Source organism: Hyperolius riggenbachi, chromosome 2, assembly GCF_040937935.1.
Source record: "Hyperolius riggenbachi isolate aHypRig1 chromosome 2, aHypRig1.pri, whole genome shotgun sequence".
Taxonomy (NCBI): Eukaryota; Metazoa; Chordata; class Amphibia; order Anura; family Hyperoliidae; genus Hyperolius; species Hyperolius riggenbachi.
In genome coordinates this window covers 286963360-286980867 of record NC_090647.1, presented here as the reverse complement: position 1 = coordinate 286980867, position 17508 = coordinate 286963360, and the positions used below count along the sequence as shown (strand labels likewise).

Here is a 17508-nt window from a genome sequence, read left to right as displayed (position 1 = left end):
TGCTTCTCCTGCTTTCCCTCTCTCTGCCCTCTAAACTGCCCAGCACTGTGTTTATCTGTATTACTACCTGTCTTTTGCTCCATCCTCCATTACCATTCACCCTACAGTTAGTGATGTAGAGAACATCAAACTTTTAGTTTGCAAACACAAATTTACCCCAAATGTTCATGAACCGGCAGTTTGTGGCTGGCTCCATAAACATTAATGGGCAGAAGAACTTCAAAACTTTCAGGGCATCTCTGTAGCTACAATTTTTTTTTAAAAGGTGAAAAAAGTGTAACAAAACTTGGACAGTGGCATGGTAGAGGAGGATCAACTGCCTAATGGTTGCCAAAAAATATGTATTTTGCACAAACGCTTTTTTATTGGTTCATTTTAAAATGTAATGGCTGCCGACTTTAGCTGTTAATAGCAAAGTCCCCATGTGTGATAGAAACACCAAATTTGCAGGGTATGTTAAGGAGGGCAGTGGGAACAAGAGGAAAAATATCAGGGTGCTGTGGGTGCTCCAGGGTGAAGGTGTGGGTGGGCATTATTGGTGCAGTGGGCAGGGAGGAGAGCGGGAGCCGAGCAGGAGGTAGAACAGAGCATAACTTTAGCTATACTAAATATAGCTAGAGCTAAAAGCATCTTTAAACGTGGCTCCAAGGCTCCCCATTGGTCTATTAACAGACTAATGGGAATCCTCATTGCTTTTGCTCTAAGTATACTTAGTATAGCTAGAGCTGTGGCGAATGGCATGTGTAGCTGCGGCTGGTGGAGAACTTCAATCAACTTAAAGTGTAACTGTCGGGCATAAAATCAAAAATCAATTCTTTATTTTTATCTGGTAAACAAGTAATACGGATGCTAACCAGGCAATCCAAAAGTTAAAATCTCTTTTACTTTTCTTGTTTATAAATGATCATTCCCCAGTTTACCTGACTCTTATTTGGTACGTTGTCGCACAAAGGAAGTTGCAGGGCATGCTGGGTTGTCTTTTTTGCTTCTTTATTTCCCCTCAGACTTAACTAATGTACAGAAGCAAAAAAGGACAACCCAGCATGCCCTGCAACTTCCTTCCTATTGGCGTGGGACTTTTTTGAGGATATTGGCATAAGAAAATGTTTTAAAGGTAAGTATTCATACATTAATTAAGATTAAAAAAGCACTTTTTTGATATTTGAGAAGCATATGGCTAACTAATTCTGATTCATGAGTTAGATAACTACCTAATACTGATATCTTGGGGCACATGGCTATCTATTTCTGGTATCTGAGGGTATCTAGGATTGCACATAATAACAATTATGAGTAGCACTTCCTGCCAGTGGGAGAGGTTGGTTAACTTACCCATACCGCCACCTATAACCGATGTACTCCACGCACATTCCAGTTCCACATCACTCCCATGCTTCCTCTTTAAACCCGAAAGAGGAAGCATGAGAGTGACATGGAATGTGAAGTGGAGCGTATCGAATATAGGCTGCAGCATGGGTAAGCTAAGCCTCCCTCCCATGGGCAGGTGCTACTTGTAATTTCATTAATGAGCAACGCTACTTATATCCAGTCATATCTAAAGAGTGCATGGCTACTCAATATTGATATGCGAGGTCACAAGGCTATGCAATTCTGTGACACTTTTGTAAACATGAAACTTTTCATGAAACCGTGTATTCTGTTTTCACAAAAATGCATTGAAATTAATGGGACATGAAAAACCATATTAAAAAAAAAATGTACACTTTCACTAAAAAACTTTTACATGATGATTCTTGTTAAGTGAAAATTCAATATTTTTTCTCTTTTTGCTGAAATTCCTCCTGTAGTGAAAACATACTTTTTGCTTCAAAAATTAAATCTCTCTTTTTTGTGAGATAGTATGTGTATGGCAAAATCTGGTCACTCTCACAGCCTTTGTATAGTTTTAACCACTTAAAGTGAACCAGAGACGAAGCACCCTCATGTATTTTACAATATATCAGTGGGAACATTAGAGAAAACACCTACCTTGCTGTCTGTTTCATTTTTAACTGTTCAGCTTGCTTCAGAGCTACATGACACGGCTGTCCCCCTGGTACACAGGAGAGCGACCGGTTCTCATAGGCTTAAGCCTATGACAGCTGATCACCGGGATTGGCTGGCTAGGGGGAGGGAGGGACTTAACCTCCTTGTCGTTATAAAAAATCCGGCAAGGATTTAAAAAAAATTTTTTTGAAAAATCATGTAGCGAGCCCAGGGCTCGCTACATGATAGCCGCTGAGCGGCGGCATCCCCCCACCCACTCCGATCGCCTTCAGCGATCAGAGTATGCAGGAAATCCCGTTGAGAACGGGATTTCCTGCAGGGCTTCCCCGGTCGCCATGGCGACCGGGCGGGATGACATCACTGATGTCATGGACGTCGTGACGTCAGAGGAAATCCCGATCCGCCCCTTAGCACTGCCTGGCACTGATTGGCCAGGCTGCGCAGGGGTCTGGGGTGGGGGAGCGGCTCGGCGCGGTGGGTAGCGGCGAATCGGCGGTGAGCGGCGGCGAACGCGAACTACACGCAGCTAGCAAAGTGCTAGCTGCGTGTAGGAAAAAAAAAATTATGCAAATCGGCCCAGCGGGGCCTGAGAAATCCTCCTGCGCAGGTTACCCCGAACTGTGTTCGGGATAACCGGCAAGGAGGTTAAGAAAAAATAATAATAAAGAAATCGTAAAATGTATAAAAAAACACATAAATATTTATAAAAAAATAAACACTGGGGGAGCAATCAGATCCCACCAACAGAGAGCTCTGTTGGTGGGGAGAAAAGGGGGGGGGGAGAGAATCACTGAGTTTTGCTGCCCTGCAGTGAGCCCTTAAAGCTGCAGTGGCCCAATTTAAGGGGTTTTAGGGGGGTTTAACACTGCGGTCTTTACGTGGTTAAAATGAACACCTTACCTCCCCCTCTTTCCCATAGTTTTAAAAATAAAACATCTGTATATTAAAAAAATGACATAAAAAACATAAATAGTTTCCTTGGGGACTCAACTATTTTAATATGTCATGAGGGTATATTACTGTCATTTTTGCATATAAGGGCTTGTAATTAATGACGGATGCAAAATGAAAAAAATAAAAGGGGAGTAAGGTTGTCAAACACTTAGGTAGAAATAGCCCTGTCTATACAAACTAATAGATATAAAACCACAAAACTTATTTTTTTAGCCATTGGAAGAAAGCTCTCATCAATCATTATCAACAGTGTTTCTTGCAAATTTTCGCCAAAGTCATTTTTGCATCGAAAATGCTATTTTGGTTTTAAATAAACCACAAAAATACATTGTATTTTCACAATATGGTCAAAAAAAATACATTTTTCTTTTTGATGCGAAAACTTGCAAAAATATGAAAGATCACCATCTTATTACAAAATGATTTTCAACAGCATTTTCACTCGAAAGTCGAATATTACATTATATTAATTATTATTATTTTCATGAAAATTAATGCAAAAAGAATTTCAGCATTTTCGCTCAACACTTATCAATACTGTAAAATTGTGTGCAAACATGTAGTTCTAAATAAAACACCAACACAAGGACAGCAAATGAAACCTGAATTGATTATTGGAGACCGATAGCATGCTATTGTTTCTAAGTAAATGAATCTGGGATTTCTCCGCAAATAAAAAACATGCTTTCCTAGTCTTCTGTAAACACTCAGTGCTGCGGTTGTTTTTACCTGTGTGATGTACTTGCATAGCTGTTATCAAAGAAATCACCTTTGAACTACCTGTTCTTGGGCTCCTTTATCAGCATTTCCTGCAACACATTAGTTATTCTGCTACATGTCTTTGATAAAAAAAAAAAAAAACATTCAGTGTATATTTATTGGATTTGGTAAAAGTTATAGCGTTTACAAACTATGGTGCCAAAAGTGAATTTTCCCATTTTCAAGCATCTCTGACTTTTCTGCGCACCTGTCAGGTTTCATGAGGGGCTAAAATTCCAGGATAGTGCAAATACCCCCCAAATGACCCCATTTTGGAAAGAAGACATCCCAAAGTATTCAGTGAGAGGCATGGTAAGTTCATAGAAGATTTTATTTTTTGTCACAAGTTAGCGGAAAATTACACTTTGTGACAAAAAAAAAAGTTTCCATTTCTTCTAACTTGCGACAAAAAAAAAATGAAATCTGCCACAGACTCACTATGCTCCCCTCTGAATACCTTGAAGTGTCTACTTTCCAAAATGGGGTAATTTGTGGGGTGTGTTCACTGTCCTGGCATTTTGGGGGGTGCCTAATTGTAAGCACCCCTGTAAAGCCTAAAGATGCTCATTGGACTTTGGGCCCCTTAGCGCAGTTAGGCTGCAAAAAAGTGCCACACATGTGGTATTGCCGTACTCAGGAGATGTAGTATAATGTGTTTTGGGGTGTATTTTTACACATACCCATGCTGGGTGGGAGAAATATCTCCATAAATGACAATTTTTTAATTTTTTTTACACACAATTGTCTATTTATAGAGATATTTCTCCCACTCAGCATGGGTATGTAGAAAAATATACCCCAAAACACATTATACTACTTCTCCTGAGTACGGCGATACCACATGTGTGGCACTTTTTTGCACCCTAACTGCGCTAAGGGGCCCAAAGTCCAATGAGTACCTTTAGGATTTCACAGGTCATTTTGAGAAATTTGGTTTCAAGACTACTCCTCACGGTTTAGGGCCCCTAAAATGCCAGGACAGTATAGGAACCCCACAAATGACCCCATTTTAGAAAGAAGACACCCCAAGGTATTCCGTAAGGAGTATGGTGAGTTCATAGAAGATTTTTTTTTGTCACAAGTTAGCGGAAATTGATTTTAATTGTTTTTTTTCACAAAGTGTCATTTTCCGCTAACTTGTGACAAAAAATAAAATCTTCTATGAACTCACCGTACTCCTAACGGAATACCTTGGGGTGTCTTCTTTCTAAAATGGGGTCATTTGTGGGGTTCCTATACTGCCCTGGCATTTTAGGGGCCCTAAACCGTGAGGAGTAGTCTTGAAACCAAATGTCGCAAAATGACCTGTGAAATCGTAAAGGTACTCATTGGACTTTGGGCCCCTTAGCGCAGTTAGGGTGCAAAAAAGTGCCACACATGTGGTATCGCCGTACTCAGAAGAAGTAGTATAATGTGTTTTGGGGTGTATTTTTACACATACAGATGCTGGGTGGGAGAAATATCTCTTATTTGATTTTTTTTTACACACAATTGTCCATTTACAGAGAGATTTCTCCCACCCAGCATGAGTATGTATAAAAATACACCCCAAAACACATTATAATACTTCTTCTGAGTACGGCGATACCACATGTGTGACACTTTTTTGCAGCCTAGGTGCGCTAAGGGGCCCAACGTCCTATTCACAGGTCATTTTGAGGCATTTGTTTTCTAGACTACTCCTCACGGTTTAGGGCCCCTAAAATGCCAGGGCAGTATAGGAACCCCACAAGTGACCCCATTTTAGAAAGAAGACACCCCAAGGTATTCTGTTAGGAGTATGGTGAGTTCATAGAAGATTTTTTTTTTGTCACAAGTTGGCGGAAAATGACACTTTGTGAAAAAAAAACCAATACATATCAATTTCCGCTAACTTGTGACAAAAAATAAAATCTTCTATGAACTCATCATACACCTAACAGAATACCTTGGGGTGTCTTCTTTCTAAAATGGGGTCACTTGTGGGGTTCCTATACTGCCCTGGCATTTTAGGGGCCCTAAACCGTGAGGAGTAGTCTTGAACCCAAATGTCTCAAAATGACCTGTGAAATCCTAAAGGTACTCATTGGACTTTGGGCCCCTTAGCACAGTTAGGCTGCAAAAAAGTGTCACACATGTGGTATCGCCGTACTCAGAAGAAGTAGTATAATGTGTTTTGTGGTGTATTTTTACATATAACCATGCTGGGTGGGAGAAATATCTCTGTAAATGACACATTTTTTATTTTTTTTACACACAATTGTCCATTTACAGAGAGATTTCTCCCACCCAGCATGGGTATGTGTAAAAATACACCCCAAAACACATTATACTACTTCTCCTGAGTATGGCGATACCACATGTGTGACACTTTTTTGCAGCCTAGGTGCGCTAAGGGGCCCAACGTCCTATTCACAGGTCATTTTGAGGCATTTGTTTTCTAGACTACTCCTCACGGTTTAGGGCCCCTAAAATGCCAGGGCAGTATAGGAACCCCACAAGTGACCCCATTTTAGAAAGAAGACACCCCAAGGTATTCCTTTAGGGGTATGGTGAGTTCATAGAAGATTTTATTTTTTGTCACAAGTTAGTGAAAAATGACATTTTGTGGAAAAAACAATAAAAATCCAATTTCCGCTAACTTTTGACAAAAAATAAAATCTTCTATGAACTCATCATACACCTAACAGAATACCTTGGGGTGTCTTCTTTCTAAAATGGGGTCACTTGTGGGGTTCCTATACTGCCCTGGCATTTTACGGGCCCAAAACTGTGAGTAGTCTGTAAACCAAATTTCTCAAAATGACTGTTCAGGGGTATAAGCATCTGCAAATTTTGATGACAGGTGGTCTATGAGTGGGCAAATTTTGTGGAACCGGTCATAAGCAGGGTGGCCTCTTAGATGACAGGATGTATTGGGCCTGATCTGATGGATAGGAGTGCTAGGGGGGTGACAGGAGGTGATTGATGGGTGTCTCAGGGGGCGGTTAGAGGGGAAAATAGATGCAATCAATGCACTGGGGAGGTGATCGGAAGGGGGTCTGAGGGGGATCTGAGGGTTTGGCCGAGTGATCAGGAGCCCACACGGGGCAAATTAGGGCCTGATCTGATGGGTAGGTGTGCTAGGGGGTGACAGGAGGTGATTTATGGGTGTCTCAAGGTGTGATTAGAGGGGGGAAATAGATGCAAGCAATGCACTGGCGAGGTGATCAGGGCTGGGGTCTGAGGGCGTTCTGAGGTGTGGGTGGGTGATCAGATTGCCCGCAAGGGGCAGGTTAGGGGCTGATTGATGGGTGGCAGTGACAGGGGGTGATTGATGGGTGATTGACAGGTGATCAGTGGGTTATTACAGGGAATAACAGATGTAAATATTGCACTGGCGAATTGATAAGGGGGGGGGGTCTGAGGGCAATCTGAGCGTGTGGGCGGGTGATTGGGTGCCCGCAAGGGGCAGATTAGGGTCTAATCTGATGGGTAACAGTGACAGGTGGTGATAGGGGGTGATTGATGGGTAATTAGTGGGTGTTTAGAGGAGAGAAGAGATGTAAACACTGCACTTGGGAGGTGATCTGATGTCGGACCTGCGGGCGATCTATTAGTGTGGGTGGGTGATCAGATTGCCCGCAAGGGGCAGGTTAGGGGCTGTTTGATGGGTGGCAGTGACAGGGGGTGATTGATGGGTGGCAGTGACAGGGGGTGATTGATGGATGATTGACAGGTGATCAGTGGGTTATTACAGGGAATAACAGATGTAAATATTGCACTGGCGAATTGATAAGGGGGGGTCTGAGGGCAATCTGAGCATGTGGGCGGGTGATTGGGTGCCCGCAAGGGGCAGATTAGGGTCTAATCTGATGGGTAACAGTGACAGGTGGTGATAGGGGGTGATTGATGGGTGATTGATGGGTAATTAGTGGGTGTTTAGAGGAGAGAAGAGATGTAAACACTGCACTTGGGAGGTGATTTGATGTCGGATCTGCGGGCGATCTATTGGTGTGGGTGGGTGATCAGATTGCCCGCAAGGGGCAGGTTAGGGGCTGATTGATGGGTGGCAGTGACAGGGGGTGATTGACGGGTTATTGATGGGTGATTGACAGGTGATTGACAGGTGATTGACAGGTGATCAGGCGGGATAGATGCATACAGTACACACTTCTGGGGACAATCTGAGGGGTGGGGGGGGGTGATCAGGAGGGAGTAGGGGGCAGATTAGGGACTAAAAAAAAAATAGCGTTGACAGATAGTGACAGGGAGTGATTGATGGTTGATTAGGGGGGGTGACTGGGTGCAAACAGTGGTCTGGGGGGTGGGCAGGGGGGGTCTGAGGGGTGCTGTGGGCGATCAGGGGGCAGGGGGGGGAAATCAGTGTGCTTGGGTGCAGACTAGGGTGGCTGCAGCCTGCCCTGGTGGTCCCTCGGACACTGGGACCACCAGGGCAGGAGGCAGCCAGTATAATAGGCTTTGTATACATTACAAAGCCTATTATACAATGTTTCAGCGGCGATCCGGGTGCTAGTAACCCGCCGGCGCTTCCGAACGGCCGGCGGGTTACAGCGAACGGTGGGCGGAGCCAGTCCCCGGCGGCTGATCGCGTCATGAATGACGCGATCGCCGCATAGCCACTCCCGCAGCCGCCCCCCGCCGATGGGCGTATTGAGATCGTTTGGGCCCGGACTTTGCCGCCGCCCATCGGCTGGGGGCGGTCCTTAAGTGGTTAAACAGTAGTTTGCAGTGTAGAAGCTTTGTTGCATTTAAAATGGAATGGAATTTTCGTCCAGTTAGGCTTAAGTGGTTAAACACAGCATAAAACTAACAGGAAAAAAGCATATGACTATTTTTAAAATAGCTGGAAGGGTTAATAATTTAAACTTCTACATCACTCAGAAGCTGATAAGATTGCACTTGCCATTACAAAATTATCAGCTTAGTGTATTGAGCTGAGTAGGCAATGCAGAGAATGTTTTTTTTTTTTCGCTGTATCCAAATGAGAAACAGCAAATTGCCCCTGCTTTATTTGTTCTGCAAGTTAAATACAAGACAATTTTATACCGTACTTTTCGCCGTATAAGACGCACTTTTTCTCCCCAAAAAATGGGGTGAAAAAGTCCCTGCGTCTTATACGGCAAAGGCAGGGAATCCCCGACTTCCGAACGCCCGCCGATACGAACCGCCGCTATGTCGGGGATTCCCTGCCTATTTCCCCCTGTGCCTGGCTCCCCGCTATGTGTCTATCCTCCATCCGCCCCCAGCTTACATGTCTAAGCCCCCGCTTACATCGCCGGGTCCCCCCTGTGTATGCAGCGGCAGCGGGCAGTAGCTTACCTCCTCCATCTTGCCCGCGGCGATTGAAGACATCCGGCTCCTGTGGGCGGCTTCCTCTAGTGCCGGCTTGTAATGACGCGATGACGCGTCATTACAAGCCGGCACTAGAGGAAGCCGCCCACAGCAGCCGGATGTCTTCAATCACCGCGGGCAAGATGGAGGAGGTAAGCTACTGCCCGCTGCCGCTGCATACACAGGGGGGACCCGGCGATGTAAGCGGGGGCTTAGACATGTAAGCGGGTGGTAGGATAAACACATAGCGGGGAGTCAGGCACATGGGAAACATGGGGGGGGCGACAAGGCACAGAGGAGGCAGACCAGAGGACTTAGAGGGGGCATACCATAGGACACGGGGAGCAGACCAGAGGGCACAGGGGGGACCAGAGGGCACAGGGGGGACCAGAGGGGGCATACCAGAGGACACGGGGCAGACCACAGGGCACAGAGGGGGCAGACCAGAGGGCACACGGGGGACCAGAGGGGGCATACCAGAGGGCACAGGGGACCAGAGGACACAGAGGGGGCAGACCAGAGGGCACAGGGGGACCAGAGGGTGCAGACCAGAGGGCACAGACCAGAGGGCACAGGGGGGACCAGAGGGGGCAGACCAGAGGGCACAGGGGGGACCAGAGGACACAGAGGGGGCATACCAGAGGGCACAGGGGACCAGAGGGCACAGAGGGGGCAGACCAGAGAGCACAGGGGGGGACCAGAGGACACAGAGGGGGCAGACCAGAGGGCACAGGGGGACCAGAGGACACAGAGGGTGTAGACCAGAGGGCACCGGGGGGCAGACCACAAGGAACAGAGGGGACCAGAGGACACAGAGGGGCAGACCAGAGGGCACAGGGGGGCAGACCAGAGGACACAGGGGGAACATCACAGGACAAAGGGGAGAGACCAGAGGGCACAGGGGGGAGTCCACAGGACACAGGGTAGGAGACCAGAGGACACTTGGGGTAGACAGGGGGAGATAAGGACACATGAGGTACACAGGAGGACACCATTTGGGGGAGGACATGTACAAGATGCTCCTGAAATATGGACGCACCAGGTTTAGTTTATACTTTTTTTCCCTGTTTCTTGCCCTCTAAACCTGGGTGCGTCTTATATTCCGGAGCGTCTTATACGGCGTGAAATACGGGTAATTTGTCCAGCAACCGGCAGCAATATTATCGATTAGCTTTAGTGGAGTGTAGCTATTGCTTCCAGTAACATTGTACCGGTCTTTTACTGTTTTCTGTCTTTCTTCTTTCTTTCTTTCTTTCTTTCTTTCTTTCTTTCTTTCTTTCTTTCTTTCTTTCTTTCTTTCTTTCTTTCTTTCTCTTTCTTTCTTTCTTTCTTTCTTTCTTTCTTTCTTTCTTTCTTTCTTTCTTTCTTTCTTTCTTTCTTTCTTTCTTTCTTTCTTTCTTTCTTTCTTTCTTTCTTTCTTTCTTTCTTTCTTTCTTTCTTTCTTTCTTTCTTTCTTTCTTTCATTTATTTTTTTGTGCTGTGTTTAATGTTTTTAACAGCAGAAATGTACTTTTGAATTTCATACAACTTCAAGTATGTGCTAAAGTGTGTGTTTCAAGTTTTACATTTTTTTTTTTTAAATAAAGAAGAAGAAACAACAAAATTATGGTTTAGAACCCATGAAACTAAGTACATTTGCCGATCAGATGAGCTGCTTTACAGTATAGACTCTTTTTTTTTTTAGATGATTTAATATTCAGGGTAAAGCATGCACTGCTCACTTTCTATACATATTCTGTAATACGTTATTTGGCTCGCACAGCAGTATTTCCAAGCTAATCCATCATGTATGCAGTGATTGAGTAACAATGACAAATAAGCCATATTTCAATGACAAAAATAATTCTGACTAGGCTACAAAAGAAATATTGACCAAGAAAAATAAATAGTTGCTATCTGTTTCAATGAATAAGCTTTTTTTAGACAAATCAAAGAGGTCCTGTCTTTTCAGACTATAAAAAATGCTGGAAAGGATGGGAGCAAGAAAAGAGAACTGTGCAATAGTATAAAGCTGATATATTTAACCTGCTATGCATATTGGGAAGTATATATATTGTATGTAGCAGGTTAAAAGTGTACTGTCACAAGTAAAGGAGTTTTTAACCTTCTTGGTTGCTATGACACAGACCACTGTACTAAATAAACAGATTCTCCAGCGAGCTTATTTTGAAGCAGAACTCATAGAAGTGTGTAAGTAAGGTACTGAAATAGATCAAAAAGACTCCTTACTAAAATGGTATGCAAAACAGAAGTTTGTGTTCTTAAAACAGAAGGTAGTTGTGATTATTCATGTTGGAGTAAGCTTTGAGGTGTCCCATGGTGCATCACTGCTGAATATGCTAACAAGCTACTACTTTCAGTAGCCGATAAGCTACTAATTACGATTTCTATTGTGGTTGTTTGGGTGCTGAGGCACTAGGCACTAGGAGTGGGGGTTAGTGTTATGCTAGGTACACACTATAAGATTTTCTGGCCGATTTACTGTCCGTTCAATTATTTCCAACATGTTCGATTTGCTTTCCGATCAATTTCCATGCATTTTCTGATCAATTTCCTATTAAAGTGAATGGAAATCAATCGGAAAATGCTCAGAAATCGACCGGAAAGCAAATCGGACATGTTGGAAATCGATCTGACAGTAAATCAGCCAGAAAATCTCATAGTGTGTACCCAGCATTAGGCATTAGGAGGGGATGTTAGTGTTAGGCAATATAAGGACACCAGATAAGTCTGTAGTAAAATATTGGTAATGTTATATTACCAGTATGTTCACTATTTACATAACTATTAACAAATCAGCCTTGTCATTCCACCCATTTCCCTACTTTAACTTGTTTCATGTAATTTCTGGATATTAGACAAAGTGGATCAACCAGGGTCTGTTATGCTGGCACCATCTGTCTCATCATCTACTGAGTTCTGATATGTAATAAGACTGCTGGAAGAAATTTGATTGCAATGTAAAATGCCCACCCTATACAGGTGCAATCCAAAAATGCAGTTTGTTTGAACACTGGGGGTTAGTGATTGGCATTAGGAGGGGAAGTTATAGTTAGGCAAGGGGAGCGGGGGGTTAGTGTTAAGCATTAGGAGGGGTGTAGTATTAGGTATGAGGATGGGAGGTTAGTTTTTTTCTGCAGTAGATGGGAGGATTAGTGTGAAAATTGGTAATATTATAATATACTACCAATATAATGTTATACTACCAATATTTTAACTATTGGCACCACCTGGTGCCCAACTCACCTTGCAGTCACACCGTTTGTCCACTGCAAAAGTACCACTTGAAGTAAAAGGTTTATTGCTGTTTGTGTTCTATGACACCCTAAAAGCCAGTAAAATCAGTCTTTTATCTAGTACTGGTAACTAGGAAAAAGTGCAGATGAAATAAGAAGCACACCTACTTATGTTAACAGTGGTTTATAGATGTGTCAATGTAATAGAGATGAGTAGATATTTTATAGGATGGATGTACACAAGCTGGTTGTAGATTATTGTAATGTTGCAGTTCATAGTTAATAGCCAGCACTGTCATAAGCAGTAAGAACAGATCTTCAAACTAGGAAGCAATCAGGCCAAGAAAGTTCAGGGCCAGTAACCATTTCTTCTTACCTTGCCACAAGGTCCTGAAGTGAGAGCTTCCCATGCAACTAATGCTTTCAGAAAGGTATCCAAATGAAAAAAATTTGCAACTTTGACTAAACTTCTAGCTCTATCTCAATGCTCAGCAAAATCCTGCTACTAGGAATTGCACCAATTTCTTTGTAGATTAGATGGCATTGCCCTCTCTCTTCAGCATTCCAGCACTGGGATAAACTGAACGCCAGCAATGTTTGTTTGACTGAATGCTGTAGTTTCTTTTAGAAATGAGCACACTCAAAATCTCCTCGTGCAGCAATTTGTCCAATACACTGACTCCAGCAATTCACTTTATCAAGTTTGAAACAGGCCATCTACCAACATCTTTTCAATGCGGTTTTCCTGTGTATTCATTTTTGCATAAGATGATTGATTAGTATAAGTGCACTTGAGACATCCAAAAAGGATGAGAGTACTGGATGTAATACTCTTTATTAACACACTCTGTCATAAGTTTAACTTAGTACAAATACAAACGAATATTACATTCTGCTCTTTGTCTTCCTTTATAAACAAACAATAGACCCACTTTTTTACAATACCAACTCCTCAAACCAAGCATAGACAAGACAAATAATGTTTGCATTGCCATTTGTCCCTGACGGACTCAAAGTACTTGAGCTGCAGCCACTAGGGTGTGCTCAGGGGGCAGTAGCAGTGTTAGGGAGTCTAGCCCGAATTCTCTTTACTAAATAGGTGCTGGCTTACTGAACAGGAAGAGCCAAGATTTGAACCCAGGTCTCCTGTTTCAGAGGCAGAACCGTCAAAGTGGTTCCAAAATAAACTTTTACTCATTGCATAATTGTGTTTCTTTCATATAGTTTATAAGGCATTCCTCAAGCCAAATACTTTTTTTAATACTCTAATTCCCTATAAACTAAACAAGCCTTGCCCACAGCTTCTCCAGTGCCTTGGCACTTTGAGATCCATGTAGCAAGGGCAGGAGGAGGAGAAGGTTTTACTAGCCAGAGATTTCAGAGGCAGAGGGGAGGAGGAAGGAGGAGAGAGGAGTGAAGTTTTCACAGGCTGAGGGCTGGAGATACAGATCAGCTTGCCTGTGTGTAATGTGACAAACAGAACATGGCTGCTTTCATTGTATCACAGGAAGAAATAATCATATACTGCTGAAGCTGTTTGCAGCTAGATTTGCTGTGTAAACTATCTAAATTTTAGATAAGATATATAGATAAATTACTTGTTATAGTAAGTTTTTCATCTCGGATCCGGTTTAACCAATACTAGTGGAGGAATAATAAGTATACAGTTCCTTTCAGTGGTGATACATCCCTATAAGTAGTGAATTGGTGTTTGAAATGGTACTTCACAGAATAAAAAAATGGATTCCTACACTAACAAACTTAGGATGCAAAATTATATCATCCATATATCAAATTAAACTACTAATTACTTAAAGAGGAACTTTGCTGACTATAACAATGAATACAGTTGCTGATTTTGTATATTAACATGTAGATTATTTAATTATTGTTCCCTTATTATAAAGTCTTTCCTCCCCTAATTTACATTCTTCATTTTATCATAGATGGGGATATCTTTACTGCTGGTAGGTGCATAAATACAGAATGTCTGTCTGTTGTGCGTTCCAAAGAGAGCAGAAATAATGCCTGGTCTCTCGCAGTACACTGGGAAAGAAGGCTTCAGGACATCATAGCCTAGGCTACATACCAATATACATGAATATATATATGAATAATGTATTACACTACTATATGTTGTTTCGGTACCTTTTTAACATCCTCAGATAGTTGCATAGGTTGTCAAAAAGTTGCCCAACATTGTTTGGAATGTTGAGAAAACAATAAAGAAGTAAGGTTTGCTTGAGCTAACAATCTAAATGTTGCATTCACCCTACTATATTGATGGGTTGTTTGTATGTTAGATATGAATGACTTATTCTTTGCTACAGAGAAATAAAGGATCTTAGGTCACTTACGTGAGATCACATAGAACAAAGTTTATCAAAATAAATAAACTATGCTTTGATTTGTCTTATTAATATCTATGAAATGTGACCGGCATCTCAGACTCCTGTTATAGCTCTTGAACAAGTAGCAGAAATACAAAAAGTGCTTGCTATGCAAATGACTTTCCAACTGGATGCTCTTCCCCCTGGAAGATGTAATGAGAAAGAAGAAAGGAATTAGTCAAGTACATCATTAATTCTTTTCTTCCTCCTTTTAAGTTTAGTGTGAAAGCCATCTTCAAATTATCGCTGCATGTACACCCTTGCAAGGGTATTCGCTCGAGTGATCTCTCACTCTTTCTTGGGTTAATTGTACCATTAATATAATCATTTTTAAATAAGGTGTGATGGCAAGCAGAGATGTGAAGCAGATGTGCACAGTTTCACATTACTTGCTGTAGTTTGGGCATTAGCTAATTCTGAGATCGCTTGCAGCATGCAGGATGCGTGGTGTGCCTGTCATTCAGCAAATTTCACAGACATCCAAATAGCTAATCACCTTACAAAATACAAAGCGTTTTGGATAGGTTACACATTGTTTTTAGAGATCAAGACGGCATCCACCCACAGAACCAAAGTCTTTATTTTTCTGCATTACAAAATACACTATCGGCCTTTTCTTCAAATGTTTGTGATGTACTATATATATATATATATATATATATAGAAACTTATCTACTAAGGAAGGGTTCAGAGGAGCATTAGTGAGCAAAATCTAGCCCAATGGTTTGGAGTGGGTATTAATGAAAGCTGGGGTTGCACACTTACTTCCCTACCATGGCACTTTCTGTCAAACAATGGATAAAATGGTAAGTATTGCTTACTCCTCAATAACAAATCACATCAAATTGGCAAAAACCTGTGCATGCTACACTTCCAGACTCAACCTGAGGAAGTGGGCGAATGGCCATGAAATGCGTTGTCCAAGGGTTTTAAAACTACCTCTTTTTACCATTTATGGTGATGAGTTATTTAAGTAAGCTAACATTACCATTTCAAACCGTTTTGTTTGCTTTGTTGAGCACCTCCTCCCTTCCATTGTTTGTCTTTTTGCATTTGAGGGCCAGTATGATAAGTGTTTGATTCTTTCTATTAACATACTACACTACACAGGGCTCCTGGTCTTCATTTGGTTTTCAATTCCTTTAAGGAAGGCAGGACTCTGTCTCTTGATCCCTCCCTAATTGGCACAATCTATAATTGAGTGTTGAAGTGGAATGGGTTGTTGCTCAGGAAAGGAAGGACAAAGTAGGCTAGAGTGTGCACTAGTGATACTGGATGTGATACCCTGGGCAAGGATACAGGCACTCCAGATACTGACAGGTATGACAGAGGTGTGTAGGGATATGCCACTTGTAGTGGAGTTAATCTTTTTAATGTATTCTCTGCCCTTTTAAAATGTGTATTATTCCTTCAGCCCCTGACTATCATACATATGTACTTATACACCTTTATGTTACTTTGTCCATTCATACTTATAGGGGAGGGGAAAGGAAGGCCGCATAGCACTAGATTGCTAGACCTGAAGGCCTTATGAAAATTGTACTGTGGAGAGTCACAAATTATAGGTATCCCTCTGAGTGCATAATTGCTATAAGTGTGGGGTTATTATGACAGATGTGTTCTGAACACCACAGATCATTCTAAACACCATAAGAAATCACTCTCTGTTGTAGCAGTAATGGTCATGTCTAGGAGAACACACGGAGAAGCATGTGATCAGTTTGGTCTAGTGATATATACAGTAAGTCTCTTATTTGCTAGTCATGATCACAGCAAATCAGAGCTTTTTAAAACTATCAGCTGATCAAATAAATCACACGCTTCTCCATGAGTTCTCCTAGACATGACCATCACTGCTCTGTAGTAATCTTCATCCAAGGCACATAAGCTGTTATGTTTATATCCTTCTGTTAGAAAAAGCACAATAGATCAAGAAATACAATCTTTTAACTGCTTTGTTCAAGACAAATGAAAAATAGTTTGACCCAGCTATGGCAGTCTTTATTGGCATTTACAGGATAACATTGAGGCAAAATGGTAACAAAGTGGCAAGATGAGTTATCTTTCTCTTAAATGGGGAGGGGCAATAGGACAAAACAATACAATGAAAGCAAAAAGGATAAGTGACAAGGAAAACCCCATTCTGACAGATGCATAGGTCAGCAGCAGATGGTTTTACAAAGGGCCAGGCAACAGCAATTTCACAAAGTAGCATTGAAGCCAGAAAAGGGTTAAGATGAAATGGAGCTGTAAGCAAGATATCAGTTTTGCTTACTGCTGATGATTGCCTGGCTTTTTTTGGTAAGATTTGGTGGGGGTAGTATCCACCAGGCGCTTATACTCTCTCCAGGCTGTGGGCAAATGCCTAGGTTTGCCTTGTGGATGATCTGACTCTGACCGAAGCAGAATGGTATTCACAAAAGAAAGTACCACTTGCTGTAAACTTTCTTAATTTAATGTTATCTCATTAATTACTCATCATTAATGTCATCAAAACATACTCTATGTCATAGTAAAGAGACGTGAACCAGTCAATGACCTCCTTCATTGGGTCCAACAATTCAGTAAACCTGGAACTTTCTTCACCAAATAGATGTACCACATATAGCATGTTTTCTACATACTGTATCGTAGATGTATTTATTACTTAAACATCAGCAAGGTGTATTTTTTTCTGTAAGTTGCTATTCTTTCTCCTCAGTTAGAGTGCCAAGAATTTCTCAATTGCTAGGACATAAATTAAAAAGCCCAGACCTCCCAGCAATGTTTGGCAGGCTGCTCCTCCCCCCTCCCTTGTCATACTTCACCACTTTTCAGTGGCGGGATAAAGCCTTCTCACTCCTCTTCAG

General features: G+C 42.2%; 1 long non-coding RNA gene across 1 annotated transcript in view; it reads right to left on the bottom strand.

The window, feature by feature from the left end:
- Positions 1-14717: 14717 nt before the first annotated feature.
- LOC137544339 (uncharacterized) overlaps positions 14718-17508 on the bottom strand; it is a 43843-nt gene continuing 41052 nt past the window's right edge. Inside the window, exon 3 of the long non-coding RNA XR_011025821.1 lies at positions 14718-14802. This is a non-coding gene — a long non-coding RNA (uncharacterized lncRNA). The remainder of the gene's footprint in view (positions 14803-17508) is intronic.